Source organism: Euleptes europaea, chromosome 8 (genome assembly GCF_029931775.1).
Source record: "Euleptes europaea isolate rEulEur1 chromosome 8, rEulEur1.hap1, whole genome shotgun sequence".
In the NCBI taxonomy this organism is placed as follows: domain Eukaryota; kingdom Metazoa; phylum Chordata; class Lepidosauria; order Squamata; family Sphaerodactylidae; genus Euleptes; species Euleptes europaea.
Genome location: NC_079319.1, coordinates 18881142 through 18903122, shown reverse-complemented (window position 1 = coordinate 18903122; position 21981 = coordinate 18881142). Strand labels below are relative to the sequence as shown.

At 43.0% G+C, this 21981-nt stretch overlaps 1 protein-coding gene across 1 annotated transcript in view; it reads right to left on the bottom strand.

Annotated features, from left to right (window-relative positions):
• Window positions 1-21981, bottom strand: part of CSMD3 (CUB and Sushi multiple domains 3) — a 712581-nt gene that overhangs the window by 368427 nt on the left and 322173 nt on the right. The window lies entirely within an intron of this gene.

Here is a 21981-nt window from a genome sequence, read left to right as displayed (position 1 = left end):
GAGGATTTGGAACACTTATATCTTGCTTCAAAAACAAGAAAAGAAATTCAACAGTGACTCAGATCCATCAGCCATCTAAAAAGTGGTAAGTAAGGGGAGAAGAAACAGACTAGTGGACACTTAACCATTTCCTTACCCCCTCATCTTCCCTACACTCATTCCTCGACTAGGGTTACCAACCTCCAGGTGGTGCCTGGAGATCTCCCGCTATTACAACTGACCTCCAGGCAACAGAGATCAGTTCACCTGGAGGTGGCCGCTTTGGAAGGTGGACTCCATGGCATTATACCCCATTGAAGTCCCTCCTCTCCCCAAACCCTACACTCCTCAGGCTCCACCCCCAAATTCTCCAGGTATTTCCCAACTTGGAGCTGGCAACCCTACCCTCCGCTGTCCTCCCCACCCCCAACAACCATAGCAAATACACAATTAGGGAAAGCAGCCAAGAGATGGGAAGATAGAGACAACGCAGTAGAAAAGTGTTAAAGACTTCCCCCAACCTCTCTCCTGCCTCTCCAAAGTATGCCCTTTCAGAAGTTTGGCAGAGATATGGGATTCCAGACTTGATATATTTTCCTCTCCATAACAAAGCTACATGAAGCTCTGTGCACATTGAACTCAATTAATGGTATAGCTGATAAATTATTGACTATGCAGGAGAGGGAAGGAAACTGCAGTGTGAGTGGGGAAAGCATAACTTTGGTCTTTTATGCATGGCTGACACTCACCATCACCCCTCCGATGACTTCAGGTCTTTGTTTGGATTATGCATGTTGCTTCCGACCGTCAGAGGTCACCTCGCTTGCCCCCTGACTTTCCCTGCATTTTGCCCATTTCCCTCAAAACACAGGGAAACTCAAAGGGAGAGGGAGGTGACCTCTGACGGTGGGAAATGGCATGCATAATCCAAACAAAGACCCAAAGTTGTCAGAGGGGTAATGGCCAGTGAAACAGCCATGCATAAAAGACCTTCATAGTGAGAAAAAAAGGGGTCACCTATCCATACTAGCAGAACTTCTATTGTTTGTAAAGTAACTCGCACGCTTTAACATCTGTTTTGTTCACCAAGGAACAGTTGGCCAAAAGCCTGAATATTCTTCTACCTTGTACTGAACAATGTCAAAGGTGCAGCATAATTAATTATACAACATGGATATAAGTAAAGTTGTTCTAGACATATTGAGAATGTTTATGATGAACTATGGGGACCTTGACTTAACATCTGCTCCACAGTGCAACACTTCTCAACTTTGCAACAGCCCTTTGCCCTGACCTTGTCAAACGGAGACCAGCCTCTTGTTCAGGGACTGGGCCTCATAATCTTGAAGGAGAATTGCAAAATCTCCTGTTTTAAATTTGGCTGTTCTGTCAGCTGTGTCCATAAAACTGACTAATTCTTCAAGCAAAAGTACAGCATAAATAAACCATGGATGTTCATGATTTAGAACTAGTGCAGCGGTCATACACCATCACAAGATAAGTCTTCCAAAGGGAGACTACCAATACTTTCTATTTCTTGAAAGCATCGTAAGGTAGCTGTGACGGACAAGGGGTTAATCTGTAGCAAACCAAGAGTGGGCAAAGCCAGAAAGCTGACACTCTGAGAGACAGAAAGCATTCTGAGCTTCGGCCACTCTTGGTTTGCTGCAGATTAACCCCTTGTCTGTCACAGTAGCATTAAAGCAAAAGGCCTGAAAAGAAGTCACATTTCTACACTGAAATAGTGTCACGTAGTATTTGTATATCACTTTCAAATATTCAACATTACATTATAATCTTTGGAGCAACCTTGTTCATTATGTGATTACAAGTGCAAGATCTGAACCAGCAAGTGTGTGTGTGTGTGTGTGTGTGTGTGTATGTGTGTGTGTGTGTGTGTGTAGATTTTTGTCAGATCTCTGGCTAAGGATAGTAGGGCATAATACTTATGTTTCAAAGTTTGGTTGTTCTTTAAACTTCTTAGAGTCAAAGGAATCAACTTGGTAGCATATGGGATTCGAAGACCAGAGACGGCTTTTTGTCCAGGAGTGGGCAGGGCATCCTGATGGGCTGTCCCTGATGGGCTGTCCCAGAGGGTCCAATGGGCCATCCCAGAGCAGCAAGGACATGGCCCGATGACAGCCAGAGGTCAGCAGGGGTTCGGCTAGAAGGCAGGCTGTTGACAGTCGTGCCTCTGCAGCTCAGCTGGCCAGCAGGAATGCACAGGCAGAACACAACAATGAACCAAGGCAGCCAGAGAGCTGATTGGCTAGGAGGGAATGAGGGGGAGGGGTCTCAGTTGGAGGGAGGCGGAGGAAGTATCCAAGAGCTGACTGGCCCAAGCAGTAGGGGATGGAGCATGTAAAGGCTGTGAGGGCTTAATTAAACCCACTCAGCCTCAGGGAGGAGGTGTTGGGGGTTGCTCCTGTCTCAGAGCCAGCCCTTTCCCTCCACATATCAGTCCTGACAGACCTGGGGGCCCAGACTCCACCTCTAGCCAGGATAGGGTTGCCAACCTCCAGGTACTAGCTGGAGATCTCCTGCAATTACAACTCATCTCCATCTGATAGAGATCAGTTCCCCTGGAGAAAATGGCTGCTTTGGTAATTGGACTCTATGGTATTGAAGTCCCTCCCCTCCCCAAACCTCACCCTCCTCAAAAAAATTCACTGGTAGCAAAGAGGGACCTGGCAACCCTAAGCCAGGAACCAATAGGAGGCTCCAGCTGGCAGGCTCAGCTCCTCACTTCTCTGCTCCAGTACTATTCTCGGCCATGCCACATTTCTATGACTGCTCTTCCCTGTGGCAGTCTAGGGTGGCCCAAGTTTCTCACACTTTTCTACAAGGACTACTGCTGTGCCCCCTCCATATTCAAATGCATTGGATAAGGATTGTAAAAATCATGGATGGAGGATGTTGCTTGGACAGCAGTTTTGTTGTTGTTATTGGTTCTACCTCCTTATCTAATAAGCTCTACCCCTTACCTGCCAATATACTCCATATTTTGGATTCCTGATCTATTACGTAAAGCCTTCCAAACTGCCAGGACCCTCTACACTCAGAATCTTTGCCCTAACAGACCATACCACTGGATCTGTGAGCCTGGATCTAGGCTTGATCTAGCCTAAGCTTCACAGATCTAGCCCAACAAAGGATCTGAATGTCAAGACACCACTCAAGACACTATCTCCATCTGAGAAATATGGCACACACAGTGTACCTAATGCATGAGCAATAAATAGGAAATTATTATATGTATTTGAGGATCTTTCTTGCATGAAATCTGAAATGAAAAAGTCTTAGTAGCAACAACAGTAAAACAGAAGAAGCTACGTGTGGGAATTATACCCTGATTCAAAAGACTGAAGAGCAATTGAGTCTGTTCTGAAGATTTAAAGAGCAAAAAAATAAAATCTGTATCATTAAATGATGTCAAATTGTAGACTGTATAAAATGCATAATGCAGTGGAAAAAGGCATCAAGGTATTCTTTAAAAGCTGTTTTTTTTTTTTTTTTGCAAAGCTCTATTTCTGACCCATTTAATATTACAACTTGAACAACTGAGAAGTATTAACGTAACAAAATGTCCACCATTTTAAGGGGGCAAAGGCAGGGGACAGAATTCAGATATAAATAATGGAGGGACTATTGGAAATAATGAATTTCTGTTGGAGAAAGTGGTCACCAGTGAAACAACTGGACCTGGCCATGAGTGACACAGTATCTGAGAATCGAGCACATGGATTAATATGAATGTGTGAATACCTAGGAGAGTAACCTTGCTATCTGGGATAGGTTTCATCCCTCATTCAAATGGATGGTATGAATTAAACATGTGATAAGGAAGAAGGAATTTGCCCTGGTCTCTGAAGTACATTACAAGCCCTGTCGCCTTTGATTATCTCATGAATGGGACTTTCAATGATCACATGTGAGAATGCCAACATGCACTTTAGCATCTCTCTCTCTCTTCTATAGTTGAAATCCATAAACATATTAATCAAACATTAATAGCAAAGGATTTCTGCAGGATACTTTGCAGATGTATTTTATTTATAAAATAAACTGATATGAATATTATCATAATAGTTACAGTTTTCTAGCAAAAGCAGCAGCTTCCTTTTATCCTTCTCCTTCCTGCACCAATCACATTTATCATTACTACTTATTTCACCATCAATATTAGTACTGTGCAAAAAAATTGTGAGGTTTAGCATCTGCTGTGAAAAGTTGTGGTTGAGGGAGAAAAATACATATCGGCATAAATCCCACCTTATATTGATCTGGTGTAGAGGTTTTTTTGGCTTGTATGCATATAAAGAATTTATACTGCTGTTGGGAGTATATAAACTTTTACTGTTGCTTTTCTTCCCAAATAACCTTTTTTTTTTCCTTTTATTTTACAAACCTTATGGTACACACATGGTTATATTTGTTAGAGTTCAGAGGAATATATTTGACGTACAATTTGTGGTGCACACAAAGGGTTTCTTTTTTAATAGAAACTGCTTCCATTTTAAACAAAAAAACTCTCTTCTTCAGCCATGTGAGGGGCTTAAGTGTGAATGTTATATTAAAATCCAGGCACTTATGTGGCCTTTTGTGCGCGCCTTTACTCCGTGTGCCCTACTCTCAAAGTACTGCAGAGTCAGTCCTCTGATGTACTGCTCACTTCCCTAGGCAAGAGACAGTTTGTTTTGTGCATTTCCAGAGTCCCCCCCCCCATGAATGACCCCCAAAGTGCTTAGCATGAAATAATGTTACCTCTGAAGTAGAAGACTGCCGCTGCAGCACCTGGAGAGAAGCGTGCCCAGAATAAAGGTAGTAATCAGCTATGGTGAGAAACTCCTGAAATTAAATTCTTGACTACAAGCTCTTGACTTGTAGCCAATCTGGCCTCGTGTTTTATTCATATTGGACTGGGGCAAATCAAACCTGGCTTACCAGCCAGGAATGCTTCTTTACTATGTAACGGCACTGCAACAGAGGTACGCATCTGGCACCTAGACTCTTCCATTTTGTGTGTGTGATAAATGCCGTTAAGTCACTTCTGACTCATGGCGACCCTATGAATCGATGTCCTCCAAAATGTCCTATCTTTGACAGTTCCATTCTATATTACTGTTGTGGTAGCAATAGGTAGCTGCCTTGAGCATAATAATCAAATATTCAGTTCCCTATATCCCAACCGTATTTCCTCTTGGTCATCTACAGGGCTCAATTATGAAATAACACACGCATACATGCACACACACACGCGCACACACACAAACACATACACACAGAAAAACATGAGAGTTGCTGCTAGAACCCTAGAACTTTATTAGCAAAATTTTGGAAACAAGATTCTTTATCCAACACACAAAAAGCTTATGCTAGAATAAATTTGGTTAATATTAACAGTGCCACTTGATTGCTGCTTAATTTTCTATGCCAGGCTAACATGGCTACTCTTCTGAAAAAATGGGAAGGATGGTTTATCGCACAAGGGGATTGTCTTACTCGTTCTATGCATCTTTTTCAGTATTGTACTGGAGGGAAGCATGATCACATTTCTTACATATGAACAATCTTCACCTGAGGCCCCTGTGGCCCTCACCCCATAGGGAACCCAATTTTTGTTATGTTATGTTATGAATCCCCCTTTCTGAATACATGTTCACCTCAGTGTAGGTGCAGAAATGACAGATTGAGCCTGAATTAAACAAATATCAAATGACACACTGAGGTGGAAAGGAATGTGGGGCAGCTCTCCATCAGTCATGCAAATACCCTCCCTAAAAGGGATTCAATCGAGGGCATTTCCCCCCAAGGACCTCAGAGCTTCTTTCCAGATAATTTGATCCTAACTAATGACCCAGATCTCCAAAACAATAAGCAATGGGCCAATTCCAGCAATTTCTTCCATAACCTCAATGACTGGACAGGAAGAGTCTTGCCCTTCTCCAATCACGACAAGTACCCGGCCATATCTAACCTCCAAATCTCCCCAAGAGAATATTTTAGAAACTCTCCATGCCAAAGGAGAGAATACACCTCTATTGACACAGGATATCTTTTCAGCCTGGTTCATCTTCAAAAGATTGAATTTTTATTACTCCCACAATAGAACACCAACACCCCTTCCCCTCCTCATCTTTGGCAAAAGGGAAGAAAGTGTTACCCTCTCAGCCCCAATTTTTATAACCAGTTTGGAATGCATCCTCTTGCCCCTAGTCTTTTGGTTGGCCTTCTTGATAATATAGCCCTGCTCTCCTTCAGCAAAGTATCAACCCACGTTGTATGAAAAGCTGTAAAATTTCATTGATTATATTTATTCCCCACACTTTTTATATTATATTATATTATTATCATTGTTGTTATTTTGCAATGTGGAGTTCAACACAAATCCTAGAAGATATGCCATCTAGGAACTGTCTAGCCTGAAACCTGCTGGTGCAAGGGTTATCTCCCAGTTACACCATGAAACCTCAGTACAATCTAAACCAGGGCTGTCAAACATAAGGCCCATGGGTGATATCCCAGCCCCTTGAGAATTCTTATCTGGCCCATGAGCAATCCGAGGCAGCCACCCCATTCTTGATCTGGGCTGGTGAGTCATGGCCCGGCCCGACCAAGTGGCATTTATGTCATGTCCGGCCCTTGGAACAATTAGGGTCACCAACCTCCAGGTACTAGCTGGAGATCTCCTGCTATTACAACTGGCGAAGAGGGACGTGGCAACTCTAGTAACAATTGAGTTTGACACTCCTGATCTAAACTCTTCTGTTTGTGTAACCCTTTTCTTTCTTTCTTGGTGATCCCAGTGGAAAAGACAGATGGTGACCCTAGTACCAGCACACAAACTGGAATCTAAGAGTTCTCAATCATTCTCCCCCTTCAAACATTACAGGTCTGTTGGGCTTCAGAGGTCAGATTACAAATTGTGCCACTGATAAAATAACCCTTTACTCCCCCACAGGACGATCCATATAAGTATGAGTTTTAATCACGTCAAAGTCTTCAGAACCAGAGGAAGTCCTTATTTTAAAAAGCCTACACAGTGATCGCCGCATTCTCCTAAGCACTGCAACCATATGGGAGTCGTTGTGATTCAGCTACGCCTTGTTTGTAAATTCCCATAGGAGTACATAATGCCAAACAAGCAAGCGGTGCTTGAAGTAGGTTTGTTTATATGTTCCATGCTGCTTCCTGTCACCCAGGCACTTTTCATATACAGATCAACGTAGGCATCTGGTATATTCCATGTAGGGTATAACACTTTCTGTTCTCTTCCACTTAAGCAGCCTAACAGCTGGGAGAACATCCTGCTCCTCCAAGCTTAGGGTGCGGATCCACCACCACCATCTTCTTGTAATGTGTGCTGATTTTCTTTGAGCCCACCCTTATGCTAGTGATGTCAAGCTAGGGTTGCCAACTTCCAGATACTGGCTGGAGATCTCCTGCTATTACAGCTGATCTCCAGCCGATAGAGATCAGTTCACCTGGAGAAGATGGCCACTTTGGCCATTGGATTCTATTGCATTGAAGTCCCTCCCCTCCCCAAACCCCGCCCTCCTCAGGCTCCACCCCCAAAACATCCCACCAGTAATGAAGAAGGTCATGGCAACCCTATGTCAAGTTGCTCCCTCAATTAGTTATATATATATATATATATATATATATATATATATATATATATATATATATATATATATATATATATATATATATATATATATATTGGCGTGGACGCACATGCACGCAATCCCTGCTCTGGTGCCGGGTGATTTATCACCAATCAAAGCAACCTGGCAACCCTTACAAAGAGTTAGATGGTAATGGTGGGTAAAGCACTGCCTAGCTGCCTGTAGGGAAGAGATAATAGACTGCTGCTCTTATAGTCTTGTATTTGTTAGAGGACAAATTCAAGGAAGGTTGAGTAGAAACAGAAAGGGAAGTTGATCTTGTAAAAAAAAACACAAATCCTGGAGACGGGGAGTACCATTGAAAAAGGATAGTAAAGAAAAACCTTGAGTGAATTTTATCCCCCCTCTCTTAGACAGAAAAGCAACTGTTTCATTATTGTGCTCACACATGGAGAAAGAGTTCTCTATATGCCTTATATTTATACACAACAAATTGGTGATGTGAGGAATTTCCCTCTTTGACTTCCAGCCAGGTTGCTACAGCAACTCAAAAAGGAACCTAAATCTCATGAAAGTCCAGTGCTATTTTGGGACCTTTACAACCTCAGTGGCCTGAAATGTGTCCCAATTGCACATGCAAACACAATTTGGGATCTTGTTGTAGCCGTTGCCCAATTTGGGGGCTAATTGAAAAGTCATTTTTTTCTGCAAACCTGTGGGTTCCTCTAACTGTGTAGAACTGTCTCTTTACTTTCTGTTCGCTTTGTTCTGCTGCACAGATTTTGCTACTTACACCGGGCCCAGGAATTTGAAAATAGATCTATTGATGTGTAGGACTCCCTCCCTATGTGCTGTCCATTTGAGATGGAAAAATTAAAATCCACACCAGGTTTTCATTTCCATTCTTCTAGAAATCAGCAGTTCTTTCGTCAACTAAGTGTAGATTCCCTGAAGGTTGTGAAGGAGTTAGGGTTGCCAACCTCCAAGTAGTAGCAGGTGATCTCCCGCTATTACAATGGATCTCCAGCCAATAGAGATCAGTTCCCCTGGAGAAAATGACCGCTTTGGCCATTGGACTCTATGGTATTGAAGAGGGACTTGGCAACCCTAGAAGGAGTGATCATAGGCGTTTGCAGCAGCAGCACATATTTGATTTTCAGAATGGCTGATCTTTTACACAACATCTACAGGATTCCATGTTCTTGACTTATCTACTATTTCTGTGATCCATAACATGTGCAAAACTGAAGATACACCCGGCTCTTGAATTAGGGTTTCCAACCTCCAGGTAGTAGCTGGAGATCTCCTGCTATTATAACTGATCTCCAGCCGATAGAGATCAGTTCACCTGGAGAAAATCGCCGCTTTGGCAATCAGACTCTGTGGCATTGAAGTCCCTCCCCTCCCCAAACCCCGCCATCCTCAGGCTCTGCCCCAAAAACCTCCCGCTGGTGGCGAAGAGGGACCTGACAACCCTATTTTGAATGAGGATTTCATATGCAATCTCTGTAATTCTGCCCATACAGATTTGGTAGCTGGCATCTTAATGATCCTTAATCCTTTCAGTTCATGACAGGGAGGGCATCTTGGCTATCTTCTGGTCATGGAGTAGGGGTCATTGGGGGTGTGTGGGGGTGTGGGGGGGAGATAGTTGTGAATTTCCTGCATTGTGCAGGGGGTTGGACTAGATGACCCTGGTGGTACCTTCCAACTCTATGATTCTAATAACTGTCTGTTTGTTAAGCCAGAGATAATCACACCTCTTGCCTAGTTGTCTTATGAGTCCAACACAGCCTGTTGCTCTGCACCTTTGACTGGATGGTCAGTCTGGGTAACAGTCAACAAGCCTTTTTCAGTTAGATGGGTCTTCATTCTTTCTCTCTGTGAGCCTAACTATTCATGCTGTGCACAACAGGAGGTTGCCATCTTTGTTCCTTTGTTCTCGACTGCTCGAGCCTACCTGGCACCTAAGAGCCTCTGATGATCTTTCTGTCTTTAATCAGAGACATGCTTAATCTGGGCAACCCTAACCCCTGTTGGCACAATAATTAACACAGCAAAGGTGCACAACCTGATTAAAGTGTAGATAAAGCTTTTATTCGGAACAAACATACTTGATAGTCGAGAGGAAAGACAGAGATATGGTCCTAACTACAACACTAAGCTGAGTAAGGGAGACTAAGTGTGGACCTTTCAAGAAGAAGCAGGATGTTGCCCTAAATTTCTGGCAAGGTAGGAGCTTTCGTGAGCCACAGCTCACTTCTTCAGATGCAGCTAGAATGTGAGTCCATCCATTCTCAAGTAGAGAAGAGTAAATTAGACACACAATGGCACTGCTGAATTACAACTAATAATGAAACCCAAGACTATGCATTCTCCTGGACTGAATAGAGATCTGGGATTCCTGTCTCATTACCAATGCCAATTTCTCCATGCCTACTATCCCTCTGCATATCACATCTGATCCAAACACATCTACTAATCTCATTTGCTTTTGACATTTACATTGCTATTGTGTGTCTAATTCACTTTTCTCTACTTAAGGATAGATGGACTCACATTCTAGCTGCATCTGAAGAAGTGAGCTGTGGCTCACGAGGGGTCATGCCCTGCCAGAAATGTTGTGAGTCTTTAAGGTGCTTCTGGACTCTTGCTCTTTTCTACTACCGGACAAATGGTAAAGTGGGCCCAAATGTTTTGCCCACCTGCAGACACACACTCCTACAGAGGATAACACTCCAAGAAACATTAAAGTGGGCTCTACACCATGAAAGTATAATCAATATGTTACTCTTTAAGGTGCCACTGTGTTGTTCGTTGGTTTTTGTGATAATACTATTTATCTTGCTATGCTAATTTAACACCTGAAGAGAGACAATTATTTCATGTAGTGGGAAAGATAATCGTTCACACCTAAAGAGAGTCTATTACTTTCTGTAGTAGAAAAAGATTATCTTTAGTGAAAGATTATCTTTCCCACCACAGAAAATAATTGCCTCTCTTTAGGAGTTAAATTAGCATAGCAAAGGGGGGAAAGTATTACTAGTAACTGCTGTTATGAATGGGTCTCTCTTTTCTTATCTTGTATACATTTGGGCTCTCCATACAAATGTGAGAGACCTACTGCATTACAGGTGCTAATCAGTTTAACAAAACCAGGGAAATTACATTATCACCAACCACTACTATTGTGAATGGTCTTGGTCTCTGCACTTTGGTTGTATTTGAACGTTACAAAGTTGTATGTCACCCTGTGCTTCCTAACACAAAGAGATTGCAGGTAGCTACATTTGTAAGGTTGCCAGCTCCAGGTTGGAAAATACCTGGAGATTTTGGGGGCAGGGTTTGGGGAAGGCAGTGTTTGGGGAGGGGAGGGACTTCAATGCCATAGAGTCCAATTGCGAAAGTGGTCATTTTCTCCAAGGGAACAGATCTCTATCGGCTGGAGATCAGTTGTAATAGTAAGAGATCTCCAGCTTGTGCCCGGAGAGAACTTTTGCATTCCAATCAACATGCGAACAAGATATGTAGCAGTCCATGTTGAATCCTGACGAAGACTCAGTTGAAACAGGGCTATATCCGGATCCCTGTCTACCTTATGAAGGGTTCACACAGGGATTATCAATCCAATTCTATGAGGATACTTAAGAACCACGCATCTACTGCATGATTATTGTATCTTGATTGAAAGCCCAATTTCTACCTTTACTCTGGGGAGATCTACTTCTATTGGACATTGGTCTCAAGGAGTTTATTGGCTTTGGACTTTGTCTATGGTTCTTCTCTGTATTCATGTGTATTACTGTATTTCTATGAGTTTTTGTATATATCTTCTATTGTTCTTATTGACTTTTCATATTATATACATGTAGCAATCATAGCATTGCTGTGCAGCACACTTTTTTACTGCTGTTATTTGGTTGTACTTGGAGGCTGGCAACCCTATACATTAGGCTACTAAAGTAAAAGGGAAAAGCCATCTAAGGCCTTTTATTAACACCAATTAAAATAACACAAATAAGTTGTGAAAACTTTCAGGTTCTCCAAAAATTCTTAAGCAGGCTAGTTGTTACAAAATAGGGACGGGGGTGATTTAGACTCTGCTTTTAAGACCTCTTGTGTACATCCTGTGTGAATGTAGTTCATGTTTTTCCCCCTTCTGCCCACTGTTTACAAACCCTCCCCTTCTCTGTAGTCATATGTGAGAGTCCACACCCAGATCCTGACATTTAAGCATAATACAGATATCTAGGGTTGCCAACCTCCAGGTGCTAGCTGGAGATCTCCTGTTATTACAAATGATCTCCAGCCAACAGAGATTAGTTCCCATGGAGAAAATGGCCGCTTTGGCCATTGCACTTTATGGCATTGAAATCCCTCCCCTCCCCAAACCCCACCCTCCTCAGACTCCACCCCAAAAACCTCCCACCGGTGGCGAAAAGGGACCTGGCAGCCCTACAGATATCTGATGAAGTGGTTTCAAGTCCACAAAAGCTTATAATATAATAATGTTGATCTTAAATATTTCTCTACTAAGCTCTAATGGATCTCTAGTGGAAAGCCAGTGTAGTGTAGTGGTTAAGAGTGACAAACTAGTATCTGGGAGACTTAGGTTCGAATCCCCATTCGTCCCATGGTAGCTCAGGTCTCCCAGATACTAGTCCAACACTCTTAACCACTAACCCTGTTTTCAGCCTTCAGCAGAAACAGAGTCCACAGGAGGTTCAGTAGGGGTTAGTATAACTGTATTGCTTTTCATCTGAACATCTCTGACTGTTTTCCCTGTATTGAGTTTTATTGCCCTTTTCCCACCACCTTTGGAATCCAACCATCTTTTTCCTTTCCCCCCTCTCTTTGATGATAAACTGTTTTTGGAAAGACGACGACAACGACGACTACTACTACTTCCTTCTTCTTCCTTCTTTTTTTGCTTTGCTTAGGACAATTTATTTCTTTGGGATATTTCTCTTACTGTCTTCCCCACATGCTAGACTGCATGAGTGCTACCAAGTTGTTTATAAGGTTTTCTAAGGCTTCTACCCTGTCACTGTCTAGTACTATGCTGGAAGAATGCCTTCTCAGAAGGTCAGTCGAGATGTTCTCAGGAGGTCCTGAGTGGTGGTGGCTTGTTACCAGCATGCTTTCTAGGAAACCCTTGGCCTCAGGGAGGTTCCCAGAAAGGAAAGACACCATTACCCCAAGAACATAGGCCAGTCAATGCTAAGAAAAAGATATGGACATCCCTACGTCAATACAGAAAACAAAGGAAGATTCACCCAGCTTTATTGGGGGATGGGTTTGTCTTTTTGAAAGAGCCATATTACATGTCAGGTGCCAAGAACTGAGAATTTATACCATGTGTTTATTTGCCAGTGGAGGACAAAGGCCATAAGTAATAGTCTATTCATGATAAAGGGAGGGGGGAAGCTTTAAAACTGGCTATTCCAATTAACCTCCCAGGTTAAAAGAGTGAAACAAAGCAATGGAAAATTAAATATTTGAGTACTGCTAAGATGTAGAAAGATGTAAAAGAAAGTAAGAGAAAAAAAATGGAAGACAGAGACTGTTTTCTAATGGTTCAAGGTTGGGATATGCCAGGAACGTTATATATAAGGAGAGAGATGGCAGAAAGAAGACAAACAAGACATAAAAACCTGAGTTTTTTAAACAGGCTACAACTTTATTGAAATAATATAACAAATTATTAGGTGGTGGTGTCTCACTGTTATAATAACTTGAGCAATCAATCATTATGCCCTGCAGAATAGCCTCACCCTCAAGGCAGGCACAAAGACCCCATGGGACTCAAACTTGACAGCCTGAGGTATAAAACTGTTCCCCAGCTACGCAGGATTGTGATAGATTACAGTAAGCCTAACTGTACAAAAAATGGAACTTCAGCTTATATCCCAGATACGAAACGCATAAATCAGAAATAATTTAAAAATTTGAACCTGAGTAAGGAATAATCCAAGTACACAGTGAGCTCAAATGGAAGATGAATTTGTGAACATTTTTATCACCCCAAAGGATGACATTTTTGTCACCTCATTTCTGAAACTTCACAAGTCACAGGTGTGGGATAGGAGAGAAATGTTGTCTCTCTGGACTAGGGTTGCCAGGCCTTTTGCCACTGGTGGGAGGTTTTTGGGGCAGAGACTGAGGAGGGTGGGGGTTGGGGAGGGGAGGGACTTCAATGCCATAGAGTCCAGTTGCCACAGTGGCCATTTTCTCCAGGTGAACTGATCTCTAGCTACAACCTGGAGGTTTAAGCAAATTACCAGCAGATTGCCAAAGTTTATGAAATATGTTTATATTACTATTGTGTTCCAATCCACTCTAAATAAACATATACACAAAATACCACAATATAAAAAACATTTGTTTACAACATTATTCATTACACTCTATACCCTATCTTCGTGAAAACTAATTTGTGCAGAAGTCCTTATCATTTTAGTAAGATTATGCCAAGGTCTTTGTATATTTTGTCCATTTCCAAACAAGGAAAGATGTTCCACAGGTACATTGTTGTGGCATTCTTCTGACTTTGTCACTGTTGTGTTGCAGCGATGTGGTTTATAGTTATCTTTAATGGGGATCCACAAGAGGTTATGTAACCTTCATGAGCCCTGGTGTACCTGAAAATCAGGCAACAACTACAGAGGTCCGGATAACTCCCTGTTTCGACCACAGTCATCCTCAGGGGCCAACACTAGCTGCTACATAGTCTGCTTCTGTGTTGGAGGGAATATTGTGGTATTTTGTGTATATGTTTATTTAGAGTGGATTGGAGCAGGCTAAAGCTTGTGATTTCCACAACCTGGAGGTTGGCAACCCTACTCTGGACCCAGCTCTGCTAGTTGCGTAACTGGGACAGAATGTGGATTGGGGTACACATCCCATTGAATGCAATGCAGTGTGGGTACAACATCTGACTCGTGCATCTGTATGAGGACGTTCTTCATCTGTCCTGCATTTCATTCAGTGGAAGGCAAGATGGACATTTTAATGTCTATTCCCATGTAATTTCTGCCCCTGTGAATTTGAGGGAGAGAGAGTGGCTGTTTCCAACCCCTGACAGCCCACATTTCACAGTGAAAATTTATCCTCACAAAGATTTGATGCAACACCTGTTTTAATAAAACCAGTTTGACCCAACCATGCTCTATCCCAAATCAGTATTTTCCTTGTCTTTTCCCTCGCTGAATCTAGGCTCAAAGTTGTGACAAAGTGCACAAAAGCATGACAAAGCTACACCACTAACCCTCGTACAATGATAAAATAAACAAAAGGGGGAAAGTGTGATGAGGTTAAAATACCTCAGGAACATTTAGTCCTTCCTTCCCAGCTCTGCAAGAAGCAGCAGTTAGTAGAATCCCATTCAGTCAGGATTAAGAGTGGGGGAATGGGCAATGAGAAAGCAGCAGAGAGAAAAGGTAAAAACACATGGTCACTTTAACCTCCTTTATTCCCTGTTTCAGCCAGGATTCAGACAGGATCGAACGCACTTTCTGCGTTCAATCCTGGCTGAATCCTGGCTGAAACAGGGAATAAACCTCCTTTATTCCCTGTTTCAGCCAGGATTCAGCCAGGATTGAATGCAGAAAGTGCGTTCGATCCTGTCTGAATCCTGGCTGAAGCGACCATGCGTTTTCGCCCAAAAAGGCAAGGAGAAAAAAAGTGTGCCGCACCAGTGCTTTGATTGGCTTAGCAAAGTGACTGTCCCCACTAGGCCAATCAGACGTGAAGGCAGAGACATATTAGTGCCCAAGAACACCTTTTCTTTTTCCATCTTCGGCAGAAGCATGCCGGCCAATATCACCCCACCAAGATGCAAATAAGCAGAAGCGGGCAGAACTTTTAATAATGCTTTTCAGTTACAGTAAATGCATGTAATAATAGGACATGGAAATATTTCATAATTGTATGGTTTATTTTAGCAGTATATTATGAATAATAAGCACAGAAGAGAATGTGCAAGCATTAGCTGGTGTGGGTTTTGAGATGCAAAAAAGAAAAGGAGGACTTAAAAATAGCAACACTAAGCCAGAATGCAGATTTTCCATGTGATGGGACACAACATTTTCACATTTATCTCCTTCAATAAAGAAAAAGAAAAAGGGAGGGGGGGGAAGAAGCACCACTCATATCTATTTAGAAATTCTATATCTAAATGGATCGAGACTATATTTAGCTTATAATTGTACTTTTGATCCAGCATTCAACATATTTTAAAAACCATTCCCTGTTAGCTTTGATATGAACCCATCTCTCTCATCAATTGGTTTGAAAGATTTCTGCATGTAATGCAGCATGGTGTAGTGGTGAAGAGTGGTGGTTTGGAGCAGTGGACTCTGATCTGGAGAACCGGGTTTGATTCCCCACTCCTCCACATGAGCGGCGGAGGGTAATCTGGTAAATGGAATTTGTTTCCCCACTCCTACACATGAAGCTAGCTGGGTGACCTTGGGCTAGTCACAGCTCTCTTAGAGCTCTCTCAGCCTCACCTACCTCACAGAGTGTCTGTTGTGGGGAGGGGAAGGGAAGGTGATTGTAAGCTGGTTTGAGTCTCCCTTAAGTGGTAGAGACAGTCAGCATATAAAAACCAACTCTACTTCTTCGGCATTATTTAGTTGCTTCAAGCTTACACCTATAAACCTCTCTCTCAGCCCATTCCTCAAAGCCACATGGTGTGGCTGTGGCACCTCCACGGCACCCCCAAAGAGGTTTTGCAGCTGCATTGAGGTGTGGGGAAGGAGATTTTAAAAATAAAATGTAGAAGAAGGGGGAAGCCCCATAGCAAATAATGACACTGTGCCAACAAAAAGGTGGTGCGGCAATGCCGTTGCTGTAGGCAGTGTTCCCGGGTTGAAAGGGGTCAGGAAGCTGCCTAAAGGCAGCTCCACCCCCCATAACACCCTAGGAACACCTCCCTGGATGCTGGCATGGGGACTTCCACTGAGAGGACACCGGCAGGAGGCTGTGTCGGCATCCAAGAGCCTTGCTGCCACTGTGGTCCGGGGGGGGGGGGCAGCATAAGTGACACTGCACCAGTATCCATGCCAGTTTGCATGGTGCAAGCGGCATGGACGCCGGTGTAGGGGTCATGCCACCTCCTAAACCCATTTGGCCACCAATCTCAGGAATGGGCTGTAAAGTTCACAGGCAAGAGTATTTCAATGAATGGCCCTAGTAGAGTTAACTAGCACACAGGACAGAGGTAGATGGTTACCCATGATAACAATTTGCACCTGTGAGTATCAAAATGCCCCTCCATATATCTGGGAGGGGGTGTAAATGTACCTGGATAGATGGTTTAAGGATATGAATAAAGATCAGAAGGATTAAAGATAGGATTAAAGAATGGCATGGTGAGTGAATGTGATATAGATAAACACACCAAAATGAGAGAAGCAAAGGATGTTATCCAGAAACAAGGCAGCCAGCACTATAAGGATGGGCCAAGACAGCCTGGCATTGAAGAAGTATTAAGGGAACATGGAAGATGAAATAGATGGTCAGAGGTGGGTTTCAGGAGCAAGGATGTGGAACAGAGGAACAGAAAAGCCCGGTGTCCAGAAACACAAGGACAGCAGGTGGAGGCTTAATTGGCTTACACAGAATGATACGGGCAGTCTCTTGTCCTCTCAAAATGTGTCTTATGTCATTATGTTACTTACTGTAAAATAAGTACTGTGCTTTGAAGATGAGTCACTTGATAATTACCACTGTTCAATGTTTAAATAATTTAAATAGATGGACCATCTGCCTTTGGACCAATTAATTTGAAATACAACAGTATATTACCAAAATCTCGATATAAGCGTCTTAGTAGGATCTTGAAGAAAGTGTAAGATAGAGTTTATCTTGGAAGGAAAGGTCTCTTTTCATGCCATGTTAAACTAAAACCAAAAACAGCAACCCCAAATTAACACTCAGCCGTATTGATTAAGATTTGTCTTCCCTGATTAAAATTAACCTCTTGCCGTTTAATCAGTTAAAGCTTTACTTGATTAATCTATCAATTAAGTGAAATAATGTCCACAACCAGGGCCAAGAAAAGATGAAGATTACAGGTATGACATTCCAAGAGGGCCTGAGTTGTTCTGGGGACCAGGGAGTAACGCAAGCTACCATAAGAGGACAGTTGCTTTCTGTCTGTTCTAGGCTGCATCCATGAATCATTTGATATTATGCTGTTGTTGTACCACAGCATCATTCACAACTGTCCACTCCAGAACATCCATTTGTGAATGACTGCTACATCAAAACAGCACTACAATATCCAGTGTGCAGATGCCGTCCTGACCAAGCATCCAGCATGTGTTCTTCTAAATGTGAGACAGAAGGCTGATATAATTTTGTTTCTAACAGTTAGAGCGGTTCCTCAGTGGAACAGGCTTCCTCAGAAGGTGGTAAGCACTCCTACCCTGGAGGTTTGTAAGCAGAGGCTAGATGGCCATCTGTCAGCAATGTGGATTCTATGACCTTAGGCAGATCATGAGAGGGAGGTCACCTTGGCCATCTTCTGGGCATGAAGTATGGGGCACTGGAGGTGTGTGGGGGGGAGGTAGTTGTGAATTTCCCACATTGTGCAGGGGGTTGGACTAGATGACCCTGGTGGTCCCTTCCAACTCTATGATTCTCTGAGTAGCTCTTGGCAGCCCCAGTGACAGGTCTACAGGCAGCAATGCTGTTGGCAGAGTGCCTGGGCAGCAGTCAGAACACTGAAGTGATTAAAGAGTGACAAAAGCTTTGCATATGGAACTGGATAAGCAAGAGAAGAGCTAAACCTAGCTGCCTTGCTAGCCTAAAGAGTGTTATAGACTATTCTAGAAAGAAAGGTTAAGAATAGCCTTCTGCAAAAAGACAAGGAAGAGCCCCTTTTGAAGAGCCCCAATTGCTTCTGCGGCCCGCCAACTCTCAGCTGGCCGACAGGCAGAAGCAGGCTGGGGAAGGCGGGGAGTGTCATCTACGCGAAGACATCACTTCCAGTTTAGGCCACCTCCCTCCTTTGTATCCTTGCTGCCAGTCGGGTGTTCCCCAGTGCTCGCCCAGCCTCTTATTCTCTCCGGCCTTAGCTGACACTGGGTTTTAAAGGGGTTTCTCCCCCCTTCCCCCTCCTAACTGACTCTGGTCTCACAAGAGCCTCCATTCAGCCAGCTGCTTCCCCGACCCCACCCCTGTAACTGGGGTCAGGCAGGCCACAAGCTGCCTCCCTGCCCGGGCTTGCTGGATGATCAGCTGCAAGCATTCTGGGAGGTCAGGCTTGCCTTGCCCTTCTTTCTGCAGTGCAGAGCATCTTGAGGCTCTGATCCTGGCCACCACTTGGGGATGTCCATCAGGGTCCTGGTACTCTCCCCGGCTTGGGTAAGCTGGGGTCATGGCTCGTTCTTGGGTGGGGAGGGCAAGCTGCTACGCAGTTGGAGGCCTGTTTTGTGCCTCCCAGATAGGGTTGCCAACCTCCAGGTAACGGGGAGAAAAACGGCACCTCTGTACTTGTACCAAAAGGTTTAGAAAAACAGTACAGGAAACTGTATATACACAAAGTGCAAATATTTATAAGCTACTGAGGTGAAATATAGACCATATATATATAGCAGATCTCCTGCTATTACAACTGCTCTCCAGCCGCTAGAGATCAGTTCACCTGTTTGGCAATTGGACTCTATGACATTGGAGTCCCTCCCCTCCCCAAACCCCACCCTCCTCAGGGCCTGCCCCAAAAATCTCCTGCCGGTGGCAAAGAGGGACCTGGCAACCCTACTCCCAGAGCGTGCTTTTGCTCTTTTTTTCCTGAGCAGGGGAACTGGGCTATGGGCTAGTGGACCTTGCCTGAGGCAGTGGAAGTGACATCACTGTATAGATTACGCTGATCGCCACCCTTAATCCTGCCTCCCTAAACCTCCCACTGGTTGTGAGGAGGGACCTGGCAACCCTACGTCTAACTATAGCTTGCTGTCCCCCCAGGATCGACTTTTATCTTATTCTTGGTTCAGACAACATTGCTAAATTCCAAAAATATCCAACACAGTCAGCAGTTCACTTAAATAAGGCTGAAATCAATGGTTTGAAGCAAACTAACTCTGCACCGTTTTAGGGTTATGACAATGGCACAACAAAAATAAAACACTTGTGCGCTCACGTAGGAGCTATTGATTTACTAGATCTGTCTGGAAGACCCCTAGGGAAGCAGCCCGTGCAAAGCAACCCGAAAACACATCTGCTATTGTCCGTTCGGCCTTAGTTTTACCTGGGTCCTGTTAAACGCAACAGCAATTGTCCAGCAAAGTGAAAGATCTGGAGCAGAGTTGCACTGTTCTAAGTGACATGAGGTCAGTGGGCTTAGAGGGGTGAAATTCTGTTTAGGATTGCCTCTTGTTGAATTGCAAAGTTGCAAAGCTTCTGTAAAGTTGCCATAAACCATACTGATGGACAATGCAGTAAGACCCAGAAGAATAATGACCATTCTGTATTCTATTTCCCTGACAAGGTGAGGAAGTATACCTCTCAAGATAGCCACCTGCTGAAAAAATCCTTAGTTGTTCTGTAATTTGATGAATTATGATCTATGAAGACTCTTGCTCCCTAAATGATCATCTTTCTTTTATTGAGATACTTGTTTGCCCATTTCTTGATATATCTAGAATGGATGCAGCAATGTTCTAGCGATGTAATATTTTCATACAAATGGCTGTGCTCTAGAGAAAAAGGACGAGAACACCTACAAACCTCATTTTATTTAAATTCACATTTGTTATCCCAAAAAGTAATTTTCCAGTGCAGAGATTTATGTCTGAAATCATCTGTCCTGTGTGAATTGTTTAGTGTGACATACAATATTAAAAAGAAAGTTGTGTGAATGTTGTATGAAGTTGTCCATACATAATAAGCATTTATTCATTTAAAATATCTATACTGTGCTTCAACAGTAATTTCCTGAGTTACTTGCATTTGGTTGATTAGGGAGTTGGAGAGGGCAAAGAGGCACCTTCCTGCCCCAGTCTCCTAACAGGGCTTCAAGCTGGCAAAAGGATTTTGCTGGGAGGTGTGGGGATCCTCGACAACCTGACATATGTAGGGTCAGGGTTGTGCAACCGGATTAACTGTCAGACATACATTAGGGGGAACTAACCTTTAAAAGCATTTGTTTGTCTCTGTGGAGGAGTGTTGTGAGGGGGAAGAAGGGGCTTACGTTACTTGCCATCCCCACTTTCACCAGTGGAAAGGGTACCAGAGGGCTTTTTGCCTCTTGTCTCTCAGTCCATGCATACTAGGAAGGATATGCGGGGCCAGAGAAAAAGGACAAAAAGCCCCCTTTCCACTGGCAAAAGCAGAATCGGAGAGAAACAGAAGCCCCTCCCTCATTGTGGCACCAAGTGAATATGTGCTTTTTTAAAGGTGAGTTTCCCTGCGAGTCTAACATCTAACTGTGAGTCTGGTCACACACCCGTGACCCCACACATGTTGCGCATATCGTGAAGTTACACCCTCGGAGATCTCTAGTTACATCCCCCCCCCACAAAAAAGAGTATTGTTAAGGAATATTCTACTATAAAGGTCCTTAAAAAATATTTTGTGTGAATGGAAAGGAGTGAGATTAAAATGTACAGGCAGTCTAAAATTCAACATGTTAATGGAGATTCTACAAACCAGTTTGCAGATGCAAATGATTTCCATACATCACCAAGTCCTAACATTCTGAAAAGATGCCTCAAATAAAGCCCCCAAGGTAAACAATATGGGAACATTGCTATGATAAATGAAGAAGAAAAAAACCTCCTTGATGTCAGGAGAGGTTACTGCTTCCTGGAGATCACTTGACATAATAGTCTAAAATGTATTTACGAAATAGTGTGGGTCGAAAAAGCAGACAGCTTTGTCAGACATTATGCACATTTTCATTAGTGCTTCATTTTTCTAATGACCTTGTTCTGGCACTGCAACCCCCAAATTAAAGCCTTCTCTGGTTTTACTGGTTTTCAAAAGACGCTTAGGAGAACAGTATCTAAGAATTCTAAATTAAATATGTAAGAATATGGCATGCAAGGAAATAGATCATACTTGATAAATGCTGTTCATGTACACTGTTTTTTGCAAACTAATACTAAAATCAAACTCCCAATAGATAATGATGTGTTTCACTAATATTTAGAACCACTTCAGTATGTTATTCTTTTTCCTATCCAAATGCCTCTTAACGGCTCAGAAATAGCACAGGAAGGATCTGCTATAGTCTGTACTGTAATTTTACAACTGCCTTGTTATTCCCACAGCAGGAGAATGATTGTTTGTATATATTTGAACTATCCATCTGTAACAGATTAGGGCATTTTCCTCCTTTTTAAATGATAGAAATGCTTGCATTTGT